The following is a 12,572-nucleotide window of genomic DNA, read 5'->3' as shown; positions in this document are numbered from 1 at the left end:
ACAATTAGTCATACCTTGCCAACAGGTACACATTGATTCTAGACTCAAACTGCCTCATAAAAAGTTTCCTGTTATCAGAAATCTTGATGAAACAAAGATTAAATGCAGTGTCAAGCCAAGTTTGTAGCAGTCAATTGTTCAGTTCTTTCATGTGCAATATCGTGGTTGACATTTCATGCAAATGATTTAACACCTTGACGTGCCTAGTGAGTTATGACAAAACATGGTATAGGTTACATTCTTATATCTTTACAGTGGGACTGTGTTTGTTAAATAAGTGTCTCGTCTCGCACATAATTGCTGTAGAATTGTTACTGAAAGGGCCCACGAAAAGCCATTTATTAAAAATAGAAAACGCGTGCAAGCAATCAGTACCTCTGCAATGCAAACATTTTCAAGCTACCTGCATTAGCACTGATCGTATCGGTGCAAAAAATTACTCTTGTCCCCATCAACTCAGCGCATGCCACCATGCCCTGTCCCGCCTGCCTGCCTGCATCACCTGGGAGTGTCCAGTTATTTTGTGCGCCCAGCAGACCACATCATTGAAGAGTGAGCGCATGAGAGGAGTCACCTTATTTGATTGCGAGCAGTTGCCAGGAGCACTTTTTAAACATTATCTGCAAAGCTTTGAAATTTGACTTGAGTGCTCAGAAAGACCACCTCCGTGAACTTCTTGCATTAGAATATTACCATTGAAGCACTCATCAGCTCAGCATGTTTATCAGCTTCAAGCAGGTAGGGTAACTTTATAGACTGTGACTGTACTAGCTTAATCAAGCAATTCTTGAAACTTTGTGAGGGGTGCGACGATACCTCTGAGCATGTCCATCTGCTTCATTCTTTTGCTTGCCTGTGCCCGCAATGAACATGAATTCTTTCCTGCTGAATGATAGTCATAAAGGACCTATGAAAATGCCTTTCTGGGCTGTGTTAAATGCTTCACAAATTTTCCTGATCGTCGTTGCATTTGCCACATATCAAAACCTACTTTCTCAAGCACTGACGCACATTCACCCCCATTTTTCATTGATATTCTAGGTCTCTAGGGCACCACTCACGTCACACTTGTTTATGTGTTCAACAGCACAGTATTAACATTACAGCGGGCCTGAAATAACAGACAATGTTTAGTTCGAGGTCATTTCCTTCTTGCATTAACTGGAATAGTCCTTTCCGCTTGCAAGGGTAACAATGTCTTTTTCCAACGGATGCCAAGCGTTGCCCTTAAGTGGACTGATGAAGCTAAGACATTTGCAGGGGTCAAGTGGATTCAACTAGTGCAGGACATGGTTAATTCGAGAAATATGGGAGAGACCTTTGTCTTACCTGGGCCTAGAAGCAGTGTGTCCTACTCAAGATCCAAGGGTCTTGGAGGGCTGGATTCCGATCTCACCCTCTTATCTCAAAGGCAAAGTCTGAGTTTGCAGCACTTGCCAAAGTGGCCATGCCGTATAGTCTTCTGCCATACAGACAACCTGATACCCAGTAAGCGCCCGGCCATGACAGCTGCCAACTACTTTCTGACAAAGTTAAAGTGGAAAGACGGGCTAGTTGGTATTGGTATGACGACTGCGGGTACAAAAACACAGGACGAAGGAAGGAGACAGGCGCAGGATGAACGCTTCGTCCTGCATCCTTTAAAGCATTTGCCCTGCGTCTGTCTCCTTTCTTCTTCCTGTGTTTTTTGCACTGAGATGCATATTTTTTTCTGGCAATGACGTGATTTTTTGCTCATGATGCTGACACATTCCATAAAGCTGACAGCAAATTTTCTGCAAAACGCTGCAAAAATTTTGTTATGTTAAAAGTTTTACAGGCTTCCCACGCAAATTCAGTTGAGTGGTACCTTCTCGTGAATGCAGAATAAAGCTCGCTCGATGGCCAATTGGCTGCTGTTGCCTTTTCGTCCTACCAAAATGTTTGCTCACCTATGCCAATGTCAAAATGACATTGCGGCAAAGCGAGCCAGTTCCAAATCAAACAGTTTCATGGTGTAGCGCCTTCCCCTGGCTGCGCAAAGACTGCGGCCAAAGCATGGCCGCTGTAAAAATGAAAAAGGACGCCGGCTGGCAGTGGCACTTGAAACCACAGTTGGCTGGTCTGTTCTAGTCTAGATCCTTATCAGCTGTCTCGTCCTTCGCTCCCGAGGTCTTCAGCCTACAATGTATTCGGCCCCTGTTCCTTTTTGCATAATGCCAGCCTTGCCTCGAGCCCAAGTAGCATTTAGCTTCTGCGGCATTGTTTTGATATGATAGCTTAAAGACCGTTTTCCAGAAAATCCAGCAACAGCAGCAATATTGATGTGAGCGAAAAATCATGGGCATGCCTCTGGCATGCAGTTGGCAGCAGCAGTTCTGGTAGCAGTTGGCAGGTGAGAAGCCGTGCACTGACTGGTCAGCAGGTTGTCTGTCGCCACGAAGCCACAAGACATGGCCGACTTGGACACAAGCAGCTTCTTTGAGATGGAGGGGGAAATGAGAATCGGACCCACCGGAAGCCTTCTATACTGTAACAAGAATCTCCCATTGATAGCGCAAGCTACAACAGCGATGCATCATATCCTCATCGATCGGAGCAGCCAGCTGGGAGCCCCAACCGAGTGCCGTGCGCAGAGTGGAGTGGTTGGCAGCCATTGTCTCCCTCCTCACACAGAGCAGACAACTGACGTTACATGGCATCTCTTCTCTTGCTGCAACACAGCAGGCCCACACCTGTGTAGCCTAGACTAGTTGAACCTGTTATGCCCATTTAAAAACTGCTCGAGTAATTCATCCGTACTAAACAGGCATGAAACAGATAACGAGTCAAGCACATTACTCCTATGCCATGCAGGCACGTTCTAGGTTGAAGCAGGTCTTTTTAGCTATGGCTTTTGGTGTTTCACGTAATGTGGTAGCTCACGAGTATAAGCTAATGAGTAGGTGTGGGATGATAGTGTCACAAATTCAGGAATTGGTGATTCAGCGAGTTGTAAAGTAATGAGGATCTGCAGGGGAAGCCATTAAAACTATCGCATTAGGGCTGATGTCTTCCAGGTTTTTTCTCATTTCTTGCGTTTTTTTTAAGGTTTGATTTTTTTTTTATTTTTGAGGAAATATGCTAAAAGGTAATTATTGTCATTGTAATGCAGTACATTTCTAGGATTTTCTTTGTTGGTATTCAAGTCAAATTTTAAATGTCTCTGCATACCCCCTTTAATTTACAAATTTCTCAAAATTGCTTTTCGCAGTCTATTTGGACATCATCTCACGGCCTACTCTTAGCTGCCCCCTACTGACATAAACTTGGCCATCTGGGACCAAATGATGCAGGCGAAATGGGCCACAGTGGGGAATGGTTGTGACATTTTCTTTACTTTTCTCATCGGCATGTGTCGAGTTGAAGGGAAAGGAGGGGCATTATTTTTTACCTGCATCTGTGTAGTAAAGCCAGCTTAAGAATTTGTGTCATGGAAATGAGTGATGAAATACTAATCGTTAGTGCACCTTTTCTAGCCACAGCAAATACCTTTTCATTGTTCCTTTAATCGAGCTGAACTAGTTCGTTCATTATCACAAAAATGTATGCAGCTTTGCTTTCATCTATTTGTTCCTTCTTTGTTGTGGTTTCCATGCTGCAGTTTTATAACAACTTCATTCCTTTCGTGCACAGACAAGGGTAGGAAAATGAATGGCTCGTGACGACATGCATATGAAAAAAGCCAAAAGTGATTGAAATCAAGTAAAGCATATGGAAATTTTTATTATTGTTGTTTCACAGGATTTTCCATTGACTAATGGAAAATTATTACTGTAATCGTTTTTTACCTGAAAGATTACGGCGGAAGTAGGAGAGACGGCAACTATATGTAAATAGAGAGATCCAAAGCTACAGCAGTGGCTGTTAAACCTTGTTCGTCCGAGTATACTAATTCGGTTGTGCATAGCTGAATATTGAGATTGCTCACAAGGGTCACCCCCAACCAATGCGGCAATAGGTCTAATACCACAAGTGCCACTTGGAATGCGATTGAGTGGTGAGAGTAACAGCTGTACCAAAACCCTTTAGTCCTCCTCTAGGAGCACCAAAGGGTTCTAGCCAGAGCCACTGTTAAAGGTATACTGCAGGGAATTTGCAACTTTCTCTGAAATCGCTGAAATTGCATTCGGGAGATACAGTTATCAAAAGCTGTTTTGTGCACTGCTTTGAGATTATTGTACTGGCAAGTTATATTTTGTAGAAGATGGCTGTAAAAGTGTGAACTTTCCTTAGAACTAGTGCTAGGTAGTTTTTAATGAGGAATTATATACAACTCTGAAAAGTTTTGTTAAGCAAAAGCTGTAAAGAACTGTATTAACACAATAAGTACAAACCATCTTCTCTTGGTCACGTGTCAGTGTATGTTGTGCCTCGAGGCTCCTGTATTGTGCTCTTTCTGTGATGGGTTCCTTGCGACATAGGCAAGTGGCTTTGCCTTATGAGTGACCTTAAAGCAACTCGCACTTCCTTTAGTTTTGCACTTGTGCAATCAAGCACAAGAGACGAATTATAGGGTCATTCAGCACTACACATCTTGCATCTACAGTACACCTAATGTGGAAAGCCTGGGAGTGTTGCCAGCAATCTCTCTGTTATGCTTTTCTCACTCCGAAATTTTTTTTTATACTGTCCTCAACAGTTGAAAACGCAGCTGAGTTGATGCAGATAATTTTCGGATAATGATTGGGTTTGTCTGCACATTCACAAAGCATGCTTGGGTAGAAATACAGAAAAATACCGAGTTCTCACTATACACTAACTATCTTAAACGCAGTGGCGAACTGATTGTAATCTTCATTTATCGGAATTTGTTTTTGGCAGAATCACAAAGTGGCGGAAATATGTGTAGGTGGTTTCTTCACATTCACATTCAAGAGACTAACAGACCAAAATGTGTCATAAATTATGATGGAAATGGCAAGCTCTAGCCTTGCAATTGAGGACAGCAGTACAGGAAGCAAAAGGATTTATTTATCACTGAAAATCTCATCAAATGAGCTAGAGTGTTACATTGCTGTGAAACCTTGCCGTTACCGGTGCATCCCACCATATGGCCACATCTCGGTGAAGTATTAGAGTGCACATGATTTTTTCTTTTTTTTCACGAGTGTTCATGTTCTATTTTAGTTTATGCACTCTCTGGCCATCACTCTGCTGATTATAAATGCTCCCTTCACTTCGCCAGTGAAGTGCATCTAGCTTCTGTCACTCAGTGGAACCACAATGTTTTGCATTTCTTGGCTGCAATGGCGACCACGGTCATTTAATGCTTGCATAGACTTAGGCGTTTGTCAAAGTGCCATAACGGCTGGGTGCGGGAACTCATATATATATTATTCTCTTCTGTAAAAAAAAATGAATGTCTGGCAGCAAAGCTTTCCTTTTATATTAGCTTTCAATACATCCTTTTTGCCCGCCTGTGATTGACATTTTGCTCATTTATCATGGTTTCCAGCTTCTTCATACAAACAAAAGACATCAGTAACATCAACTGATGAAAATATTCTTGGTAAAAACTTTTCTACAGCATTTCTAACAAAAATTTCATGGAATGATTACCTTAGAAGTATGTTTTTCATTGTGCCGAAAAGATTAGGTGTTTAAACTTTTGTAAGGTGTGAGAAATGTACTCATTTTGCAAAGCCATTGTTGTTGCACGTTGCAGCCATAAAAAGTTTGCAATCTGCAGTTCTCGTAGGACGTAAATTCACTAAGGTGTAAACAAAAAAAATGAGAGATATAATTAGCTGAGGAGGAAAAACTCGAAAGCCCATCATATTCTCCACTGTAGCCATAGAAAAAAGTCTAGCTCTTCCGCACGATGACACAGCTAGGCAGCTCCGAATGGCTTTATTAACCACTGGCTGTTTGTGTCACAGGAACACTTTTGTTCCTAATACAGTGTGCATTAAAAAACGTTTTGCTTTTTGTCCTGTAACTCATTACATGATGGAACTGAAAGAATTTACATTTAAAATAACGCTTTAAAATAACACCAACCTGTCGCACAAAGAAAATGAAATTTTTGAGCAGGGGCCCAATTCTAGGAACAATGATGGCGCTATACTGAAGGTGCATAGGCATACTACTTGCACTGACAGCTACACTTTACCACTTATAGAGCAGCCCAAACAAAATTTCACTTTGTTCGCTCCGCAGCACACCTCTCCAGCATTGTAGACGTGCCGACGACTGCACTAGTGGTGAAAGTGTGTTGCTATTGCTAGGGGGAAGGACTATACAACCAAGGCACAGCAGAAGCCAAATATTATAGTGATTGTGTTCAGCCATTTCGCTGCTAATATGTTATTATTATGCTATTATGAATCAAATCATATAAGAATACCCAAGTACAGATGCAGATCTGCTAAGCGAACTCCGAAGCAGATATCTCAATGCCGGTAGCAACCCCAATGCTACCTATGAGTACGAAGGGGTTCCTAATGAAGACTTCGACAGAGAGATCGCGGAAGCGGAAATTTGGGCCGCAATTGGCCATTTACATACTACCTCTCAGCAATTAACGACTTAATGAATGAATATTGGAACAAAGGTGAACTTTCGCAGATGTGCAAACACGTGAAGGTTGTCTTTATTCCTAAACACAAAAAGAAACTAAGCATAGAGAACTTAAGGCCCATCTCTCTTACGTCGTGCTTAGGTAAACTTATGGAACATGTTATTCTAAATAGGCTTTAGAACTACGCAGAAGAGAATGACCTTCTGCCCAGCTCAATGATTGGCTTCAAAACTCAACTCTCTACTCAGGACGTAATGCTTCAGTTGCATGCAGAAGTGATAGATCCCCCTAACAAAACCGGAACCAAAGCGATTTTTGCCTTGGATCTGGAAAAAGCCTTCGACAATGTCTCTCATGAAGCCATTCTCCAAACCCTCGCCAACATAAACGCAGGGAACAAAACCTTTAATTACATTCCTTCCTTTCTCTTGGGAAGGACTGCGGGCAGAGCTAAGTATCGCAGGACTTGCATCGGACAAAATAGCAATAGGAGACAGAGGAACCCCGCAAGGATCAGTCCTCTCTCCCTTCTTGTTCAACCTAGCAATGATAGGTCTGCCTCCCAAACTTGAAGAAATCCAAGATCTTCAACACTCCCTATATGCTGACGATGTCACCTTGTGGGTAGCAAAAGGTTCGGACGCTCACATAGAGGAAACGCTTCAAGAAGCAGTGAATGTAGTCCAGTCATACACTAACCAGATTGGGCTGAAATGCTCACAACATAAGTCTGAACTACTAGCAGTGAGAAGGAAAACGCAAGACAAAGTAGAGATAAAAGTCTACCTGCACGGACTACCCATACCCACAGTTGATATTATTAGAGTGCTCGGGCTCTACATCCAGAGCAATAGGAAGAGCAATGTTACTATCAACAGGCTGGAAATGACTGTGCGATAAATCACTAGACTGATACACAGAGTAACGGCAAGAAAGAGGCTGACATTTGTCGTCTTATCCATGCCTTTGTACTAAGTCGATTCACATACTCTGTCCCTTATCTCCGCCTCATTCAATCTGACAAGGAGAAATTAGACACTCATTAGAAGCACCTACAAGGCTGGGCTAGGTCTACCCAGAAACACTGCAACCGAAAAACTTCTCTCACTTGGGATACACAACAATGTAGAGGAGCTGATTGCAGCTACAAAGACTAACAAACTCTAAAGCAGGCAGACAAATTCTCAACCGCATGAGAATTAATGCCGAACCACTAGCCAACCACTAGGACCACTACCAAGAGGAGCTGGCGACAAAATTAGCTCCAAACCTGTGCCCAAAAACATGCATCTCTCCTTCCATGAAGGCAGGAGGAAAGCTAGAGCTAGGGCCCTAAACAGAAAATACCGAAATCACGATGGGGTGGTGTATACCGACGCCTTGGATTACTATATGGCTGACGGTGCTGTTGCTATCTTTGTAATTAAGCAGTACAGTAAGTAAATGCGTATCAGCTGCTTCGGTCAAAGTCCGCTACTCGGACCAGGAGGAAGAAGCCGCTATCGCTACAGCAGATGCGGACATAATTGTCACTGATTCAAAAACTGCCATACGTAACTTCTCGCGTAGCAGAATATCAAATACTGCCAGAAACAACCTCGCGGATATCAGACTCGACAGAGAAATAGAACTCATATGGACACCTGCCCACTCAGGGTACCGAGGCAATGAGGGTGCTCATCAACACGCTCGAGGTTTTGTCGGCCGAGCGGTGAGACCTAATGCCGAGGAACTTGAAATGGAAGAATTGCTCACATACAGCGACCTACAGCAACATACCCCTGCCAGCATTTTAGTTCATCGGGATAGTTTGCCCATATGATAACAGTAGCAACTAGTGCAGCTCCCTCATGACTGCATGGGCAGCAAGAGCGCAAGTATGCTGCAAGGGAATACACTGTCAAGGTTAAAACATGCCAAAGTTAATACTTTTCTTGCTTCGTGCACACTGACTACAAATGAATTACTTCTCCGCTATGTGAAAACAGTAATAGACTTTGTTTCATGCATTTTGCCTTGCTTAACTAATCAGTATTAGACACATACCTTCACCAGACATTGCACTTCGGGCTGGTAGCAGAAATAAATGGATTAATATATTGTACCAATAAATTATTATTAAACTTTTACCACTTTGTTCGCAAGAAAAAAAAACATTTTTGCAAATGTGCGTAACATGCAAGGCTGATTTTGTTAATGCCCACATCACATTGACACAGATAAAGTAACATAGTGTGTACCAGTGAAAAAAGTGATTTCTAGTCTGTGTTTGTGCTAGGCTTTGTTTCTGCTGCTGTCTGCAATCAACAAACTACATTTCTAAGGATTGCATTTGCAAAAGAAAATAGTACTCATATCAAGACATCCTAGGCCGAGGACCTGGGTTCAGTTCCAGCCATAGTGGTCGTTACATATCAATGAAGGTGAAATGCAAGACACACTTGCAATGTCAGTGCACACGAAGAACCTCAAATCAATGGCATTAATGCAGAGCTGTCCACTATGACGTCTCTTATAGGCAGTTTTTCTATATCACTTATGGAAGTTAAACACCATATACCACACCGAAGGAGGAACAACACTTTCTTTACTGATCAAATAAGTGAAAAAGAAAAGAAACTCGCGATTGCCCTGGCCTTTAACCCTGATGTTGAAGGAAAGAAAGTGTATTCAGAGGCAGCAGCTGGTGGTGGCAATTTCCACCTGAGCATGGATATTCAATGAATGCTTGTTTTAATCTGAAAGTAAATCTCTAGAAGGAAAATTGTTGATGAAGGGCGACATCTGCAGGTTTTGTTGATGCTATATTGCCATTTATGACACTGTGAGCACCCTTTCACTCTTATCTACTACCCTGCGAAACTAAAGCTTTAAACTGTTTAAAGAAGCAAACAAGATAGCTTTGAACAGTGCCACATTGCTGCAATACCTAAGCAACAGCTGCACGAGCTGTTTAAAGCCACTTGCAAAATACACAAATCATTTTCACTACATGCACGGCGGAAGGTGTTTGCACGCAGTAGAGGCACTCAGAAAAGTAATGTATCAGCTTTTGGGGTTGAAGCACAGCTACGGACGGTCACCATTTTTTTTTTTTTTTTTATGCAGGCCTTTGCTTCACTGGACGGTTTAGGTGGGTTCTCACCTAAATACAAGGCGTGCGATAGCATTTCGGAGCCGATTTGCATATGTTAACGATATGTAACACAAACCTGCGTCTGAGAGCCACGACGGGTTTCATGACGCGGTCGTGCGCCAGCGATTGAATACATGCACAAATAAACCGCATTTAATCCCCCTTTTGCGCGAGTTTTCTGCGCATGCGCGAAGCCCCAGCGGCGACTGATGAAAACACACTGAGAGGCGTCGACGGCGCTTCTCGTCGCCGCACTCATAGCCAACGCACGGGGGCTGGAGGCGCGGTACGTTCACAGCCTCGGTAAAACGATGCCAACCACCTGTGCCGCTTACGGCTGCCACTCTCGAGGCGTGCCGGGATGCAAGACGCGTTTTGTTAGGTTTCCTTCGGCGAGCCGCGACCTGCAACGGCGTGAAGCTTGGATTAGGGCAACCAAGCGTCAAGACGTGAATGGGCGACCTTGGCAGCCGACTGCGTGCTCTCGACTGTGCGAAAAACACTTCGTTACAGGTATGTATGCATCTAAAGGAAATGTGCATGATGAAAAGTATCTACCGGAGTTTGCACCAAGCCTGTAACCCACTAGTGATAGCCGCAATGAGCATTTGTTCGGCGCGTCTGATGGCGATGTATTTTGTCGTTTGTTTTATTTATGTGCGAAGGGGCCGGGTAGCGCAGATATCACAGGTGGCTGTGTGCGCTAGACCGTAATATTTAGCATGTTTTATTGCGACTGCCGCCTGACTAAAAAGAAGAAAAAAAGGGTGTTTGTTGTGATGCACCGCCGTTAGCGAGCTGAGTGGTTGAGCTGGTCATGAGGCTCGCGAACGGCAGTGCATTAAAACGCCGTATTTTTTTTTTTTCTTGTTAGTGAGGTGGCAGTCACGATAAAACATGCTAAATATTACGGCCTAGCGCACACAGCCGCCTGTGATATCTAAGGTACCTAGCCCTTTCGCACATAAAGATAAGAAGGGACAAAATACATCGCCTTCAGGCCTTGGTGCAACTGAAGCAATCACGCACCGAAGAAATCCTCATTGCAGCTATCACTGGTGCGCTACAGCCTGGGTGAAAACTCCAGTAGGTACTTTTCATCATGCCTATTTCGCTTAGATGCATACATACCTGTAGTATCTGTGTTTTTGCCGCTCGGACGCACTTGCACGACGCACAGTATTTTTTTTTTTTTAAATTAAAGGCTCGCCTTCGTGCACGCCAAAGCATCCGGACTTTGTTCCTTTAATGTACGCAATCAGATGCACTTCGTTACGGAGCTTGATAATCGTCGTCTTCGTCCAACCGTTTGCAACGGCAAGGAAACCGCCCGGCACAATAAATGAGTCTCCTGGAGGGTTCATGCTCGTTCACTTGCAGAGTGGATCGCTCTGGACGTAGAACAGGGTTGGTTCCTGACCGAGATGCGCATCCGATATGTAGGAGATTCACATGTGTCACCAAGTTGTTGATTCCGCAGAAATCGCGGCGGAGGCAGAAATGAACGTTGGAGATCCTTTCACAACAGAATGACCATTCTCTGCGCACCGAGAACCTTTTCACCACTGCGACCACATCCGTTCTGACTCCTGAGGCCAGAAACCGGCTACAGCTCTGAATCATCCATTGCCAGAAAAATGCAGCGCGTTTCCTGCAGGTGTGCATTCCGGCCGGGACAATGCCCTTTTCACGGGGTGTGTATATGTGACTCTCTGCCGATCTTCGTGGATGAAATCCTATAGCTGCACGGTTGTAGATGACGCGAGGAGGAAGCGACGCCCATTGCACCATGCCGGCGCCGCCGTGACCGCATTGTGCTCGGTAACTCAAGACACCCCGCGCATATGCGCCGCTCAAAGTCACAGGAGACGATTCCACCTAGCTCTGCAGCATCAACAAACCCCTGGCTGCTTTGCCCTTTGAGATCCCTCTCTCTCTCTGCCCCCACGCTCTCCTGTCTGCCGAAAACCTGCACGCTGAGAGCGTCTCATTCTGTCACGTCGAACACGGCCCGCGCTACACGCTCTTACATATACGTACGTGCGTTATGAGTGGATTGTGAAAACGCTCTACCTTCCCCCATACTGCGTGAACATGATATGCTGCAACCACTGTCACTACTTTCCGCTCCGAGGCCAAAAAAAGGAGGGAAGCTTTCGCTTTCTACCAGCGTTGGCGTGGCCATTTCGTATGGTGCGCTCTCGCGTCGTCTGCTACACTGCCGCTCAATGTGTTTCCCGCCCGCTCCCGCATGACGGCGCCACATCCTCGCGCAAAAGGCGGAAGACTAGCCACTAGAGCACTAGCCTCATGCAGTCTTTGGGGTAGTCTCGCGGCACATCACGCACGCACATCCAACGGCTAGCAGCAACGTTCCTAGAACAAACTCTAGCAGTCAGCACAAGGGATCTTGCGGAAATACAAGGCTTGCGTTCCCTCATAAAATAGATCGCATTTCGGGACCGATTTGCATGTAAGCGGTATGTAACAAACCTGCGTCTGAGCCACGAAGGGCTTCGTGGAGCGGCCGTGCGCCAGCGATTGAATCAATGCACAAATCGCATTTAGTTCATCCGGGGCAAGACAAGACGACTAGCCTCATGCGGTCTTTGGAGAAGACTCGCGGCACATGTATAGCACAAGAGCGCGCACACACATCCACGCAACAACGCGCATCGTACGCTGCCACAACACGAGCGCCGAGACCCATGCCTTGAGTCGCTAGCGTGGACTGGGGGTGCCGGCCGCAGCTCGTAACAGCCAGCCGAAGGCCTCTTCTCCCTCTCCATCTTCGTTTTCTCCCTCGCGCCGCATCCGTTTGTTGGGATCGGATATACGCACCCGGTCTTGCACCCGGGCAAGAAACACGTATAAGTGCTATCACGCTTACCCGGT

The 12,572-nt window shown here is 44.8% G+C and overlaps 1 protein-coding gene across 13 annotated transcripts in view; it reads right to left on the bottom strand.

Moving 5' to 3' along the window:
- The window catches only part of LOC146182647 (serum amyloid A protein-like), a 123,638-nt gene that overhangs the window by 81,757 nt on the left and 29,309 nt on the right, over positions 1-12,572 (bottom strand). The window lies entirely within an intron of this gene.

Source organism: Amblyomma maculatum, chromosome 7, assembly GCF_055883805.1.
Source record: "Amblyomma maculatum isolate TAMU_Amacu chromosome 7, ASM5588380v1, whole genome shotgun sequence".
Classification (NCBI taxonomy): Eukaryota; Metazoa; Arthropoda; class Arachnida; order Ixodida; family Ixodidae; genus Amblyomma; species Amblyomma maculatum.
This window is presented reverse-complemented; position numbering and strand designations above follow the sequence as displayed.